Genomic DNA, 4848 nt, shown 5'->3' on the forward strand with positions numbered 1-4848 from the left:
CACTTTATGGACCGTGTGATGAGGTTGCACTTGAGGATATAATATGGTTGTGTGATAATATGGTGTGGTGGATCCACTTGAAAATGTGATACAGTTGATAAATTATATAATGAGATTGCACTTGAGGATGCATATGATATGGTTGTGTGATAGTGTGATGTGGTTCCGCTTGAGAATGTGAAACACTTTATGGACTGTGATGAGGTTGCACTTGAGGATATAATATGGTTGTGTGACATTGTGGTGTGGTGGATCCACCTGAGAATGTGATACGGTTGATAAACTATATGATGAGGTTGCACTTGAGGATGCATATGATATGGTTGTGTGATAGTGTGATGTGGTTTTGCTTGAGAATGTGAAACACTTTGTGGACCGTGTGATGAGATTACACTTGAGGATATAATATGGTTGTGTGACAGTATGGTGTAGTAGATCCACTTGAGAATGTGATGCGGTTGATAGACTATATGATAAGGTTGCACTTAAGGATACATATGATATGGTTGTGTGATAGTGTGATGTGGTTCTGTTTGAGAATATGAAACACTTATGGACTGTGTGATGAGGTTGCACTTGAGGATATAATATGATTGTGTGACAGTATAGTATGGTAGATCCACTTGAGAATGTGATGCGGTTGATAGACTATATGATGAGGTTGCACTTGAGGATGCATATGATATGGTTGTGTGATAGTGTGATGTGGTTCTGCTTGAAAATGTGAAACACTTTATGGACTATATGATGACACTACCAAAAAGGGTCAAAGCTACGGATAAAACCCGTAGCAATAGATTTATAGCTATGGATAATATTTGTAGTTAAAAGTAGCTGTATCCGTAGCAATATGCCGAATTTGCTAATAGCTACGGTTGTATGATTCCTAGCTACGGTCGATATTCGTAGTCATTTCCTACATTGAAAAGAAATTATAATCATTCATTCATTTAATTACGACCTGCATAATCATTCATTCATTCAATTACAAGCATTCATTCATTTAATTACCATCTACATAATCATTCATTCATTCAATTACAATCATTCATTCAATAATGAATCAATTACAAGTGAGTCTGTGCGCACTCGCATATGGCCAGGTGCATCCTTCATCCACCACAGATAGAAAATGGATGCAAGTATCGGTAGTTCACCTGCACATCCGACAACTATACCAATAACTTCTCCTGTGCGTCTTCTGTAATTATTCGAGGGTGAACCACCACTAGCAGACTCTGCAACATAAAAACAAAGAATCAGTCAATTAAAGAATGATGAAAACTAAATGCAAGGAACCCCCAACCAAAGCTTGTGGCATGCATCTTGATAGCACAAATACCAAGAGGGATTCCAATGGGCAAGTCTTGATGCATTAATGCTCTGAAACAAATGAAAAATACAATTCGCAGGGTTTGAAATGACAAAATAGTTACCTTAAGCGGTTCTCCTCTGTTACTGGCTCTTTTGCATCATCAGAAGTGGTAACCAGAAAAGGCAATGTAGATCTCACTGAATTCAGTACAAGTACATTTTCAGCAGCAACCTGGCATGGTGACAGTAACATGTATGCTTAGAGCATATCCAGCATTTCACAAACTGAGAATGAAAGCTTTAATAGGAATGAAAAAAAATGGTAGGTACACCAAATACAACATTCTGAAACCATGATAACCAGGCAACCAATGCAATAGCATCATAGCAGCACATATTCCAACTCCAGATTATGCAATGCAAGTCCAAAACATGGTTGTCATCACCCATGTTTTGAAGTTCATTATTATCTTTTTCTTGATCAAGGGAAAAGACTTCTAAAACATTTTGCTCTGATCAAGAGCCATAATTTACATAATTCATTATGCATAAAGATATAACCGCATATAATTTCCCAATAAAAGTGTAGAAATCCCCAATAAAAATATATGAGTATGTATATAATATCCAGTTCCCACAAGACTTTCAGTAAATGTAGTTTATTACAAGACCAAAAGTAAACTCTGCAACGTTTGATAACCCACACCAACGAGTGATTTAAATGCAGCCTGCACAAATTTCAGCTTAAGTCCTACTCTTCCTATAAATAAAAATATATATATAAATTAAATATAAAAATAAACATGAACTTCAAATTGAGAGCACCGGTCTTTTGCCACCCACATCCTATAACAGGTTGTGACTGATTCAAATTGAGAATCTTCACAAACATGAAAGTGAAAATGACTAAAAGCTACTATAAATATGATTGTCATGAGCATAAATCCAGAACTCACTAAGTCAACTCAGTTGAATCAAAGTTTGAAATTCCAATGGAAATAAAGAAGCAGTTGGAAGCTGAAAACTTCAAAAATTCTTCTAAAGCATCACCAAAAAACAGAGGCTAGAAAAGAACATTCACTTTGTCTCCAACGCAATGTCTGACATTAAAAAACCAATTTAGAATATCAATATTTTCTTCTGGGCAAGCCACTCTTGTAAAAAACATAGAACAAACTGTATATCAAATGAAATGAAACTCTGACAGAACACTTAATAATATATCTGAAACACATCCTAAGCAAAGTAATTAAGGTCAGGGGTGCTAAGTAAGAATGGATGCCATGTCAGTTGTACCTATTGCAGAAACACCACTGAACCTTTCTTACAAAATAATAGGTGAGAGAATTCACAATAAATCTTGTATTGAAAGAAGCCAGGCCAACAGTTACAGTATATTTCAGGGAACTTTTTAGCACATGCTGGGTGTTTGGCACTCATATCAGCTGACTTCGGTTATCCTTGATATCAAACCGTAATGCTGTGCATTCAATAAGAAAGAAGTATGCTAGAACTCCCCACAATACATACATGGTAAAATTGTACAATTGATCGATCAGGTGCACAATAGAGAAGCAAAGAGTTAAATTTAAAAAATGAGTAGAAATACTGAGGGGGTGTTTGTGTGCTAGAAATACAAGCTGAATTTAATTCCTCGTATCAGGTTTAACTCTGGCTCTGGCAATATATGCATGGTGCTACAACAAAAAGGTGTGTTTAATTCCTCATATGTGCTACACTGCAGATCCAGCGAGTCGCCACCTTGCTGCATTAGAAATTGAAACCTAACCAAGCCTGTCAGCCTCTGCAGATATCGGCCTTTCTTTGAGAGGCATGTAATATTAGAGCCATACATCAGTCTATGCTTGGAAGATCAAAGGCATGAAGTCTTCTAGTAATTTCACTCATAAAGAAAGAAGAAAGAAAGAAAGGAAAAAAAAAAAGAAGCCACCAAACATGTTGCAATAAAATTAACTTGTTGTGGCCTCATGATCTCGTGTCAGGATCATCAAGTGATTCTCGCCAGTGTGATAGGTAGGTAGCCATGCGAGGGATTGCAAACAAAACAGGGAAGAAATATGTAGGGAATACCATCGCCCTGGTTAAGACAAACAAGTGACAATACCCACAAAACTAGGAGAGTAAAGAAAAATTTTCTTGAATATACTGATAGATTAAGCCAGAGTAGAAAACCAAGTTTGGCTAAAGCTTCCTCTTCACGAAATACTCATCTGAAAGTGTAGCTTTCTCCAATGCAACAGCTAGCAGCAAGCAATACATGTTCATGGATGCCCACATTTATTGTTGTCACGTGGAGGGAGTAAGTAGAAATCACATTCCTCTTTACAAGTAGTTTGGATAAAAATAGAATTGTCTCCATCATGATTAGAACAAGATATATAACAATATAAGTTGCAGTTGGAGCAGATTGCTACAAGTCAATCTGCATCAACATCAAAAGGATTTGGTATACCTAGTTACTAATATCTGATACTGACTCTTCCAATCTTTAGTAGGATATTCTCTTGATATGATGCACATGCATGCACATGAACTGATTTAGTCAAAACTACTAAACAATACTAAATTTTGTCATCCTTAGGCAATAATTTTATGATATGACATCAGTGAAAAACCAGGTGAGAGCATACATGCGACAGACTGATTCAACCCCACGATGCTTTTTGCCATTTACAGGACATGTTTTAACCAAGCTGAGTAGATTCAACCTTGTTTGTTAGTGGTGGTTAGCACTTCTTTATCTTAATAGATAAACCCATTTCTATTATTTGGAAATATAACCACTACATTACTCAAAGTATAAAGGGTGGGGAAGTATAGAAAGCATAGTTTAAAAGCTTTAAAAGCCGTCTCCGGCTATTTATTAGAGCTGATAGAGATAGTGTCGTGTGTATAAGTGATTCGGAATTCGATCCTGATTGTCTTACCTTGTAAAACTTACTCCCTTTGAAGCACTCAAAGCTAAAGAAAAAAGTAAATAAATAGAAACCTTGAAGAGCTACTTGGTTTCAGATTTCATCGGGACTAATCTGCATAAAAACTCGATTTGATCACAACTCAGTCAAGACGGTGGAAAAATTCTGATGAACTCAATGAAGGCTCCCAAACCTTTGAACTGAAGAGCTTTAACTTCAGCTCCAGGTCACAGTATCACCAGCAAGCTTGCAAGGAACTATGGCTAGCTGCACAAAGATGAACTCAATTCAGAACTAAAGCTTTTCAACCTCTCGTTGTGCGGGCATGGTCGTGTGAGATTAGATGAACTCAATTAAGAGCCCTACTCCACTGTACCCAACTAGTTGCAGAGGGTATCTTTGTCATTTGATACATATTCTTCCAATGCCTCCTGAAGAAGAGAAAACTGAGGGGAGATCTGCAATTGAAAAAACAGGTATCTCACTGTTGTGTAACAGTGTAGAAGCAAACCCTGAACTGAATAAAAAATAATAGAAGATAAGCATGGGTGCATAAATGTGATTTTTGACTTAATTGGACATGCCCACGTATTTAGCT

The 4848-nt window shown here is 36.8% G+C and overlaps 2 long non-coding RNA genes across 2 annotated transcripts; both read right to left on the bottom strand.

Annotated features, from left to right (window-relative positions):
* Positions 1-1079: 1079 nt before the first annotated feature.
* LOC131223465 (uncharacterized) lies at positions 1080-3587 on the bottom strand. The gene is made up of 4 exons (XR_009160467.1): positions 3482-3587; positions 2271-2414; positions 1437-1546; positions 1080-1238 (listed from the first exon to the last, which is right to left on the bottom strand). It is a non-coding gene; the product is annotated as an uncharacterized LOC131223465 (long non-coding RNA).
* Positions 3588-4313: 726 nt separating this feature from the next.
* On the bottom strand, positions 4314-4617 carry LOC131223464 (uncharacterized). Its single transcript, XR_009160466.1, has 2 exons — positions 4444-4617; positions 4314-4364 (listed from the first exon to the last, which is right to left on the bottom strand). It is a non-coding gene; the product is annotated as an uncharacterized LOC131223464 (long non-coding RNA).
* Between the last annotated feature and the right edge of the window lie 231 nt (positions 4618-4848).

This window comes from Magnolia sinica, chromosome 13 (assembly GCF_029962835.1).
Source record: "Magnolia sinica isolate HGM2019 chromosome 13, MsV1, whole genome shotgun sequence".
Taxonomy (NCBI): domain Eukaryota; kingdom Viridiplantae; phylum Streptophyta; class Magnoliopsida; order Magnoliales; family Magnoliaceae; genus Magnolia; species Magnolia sinica.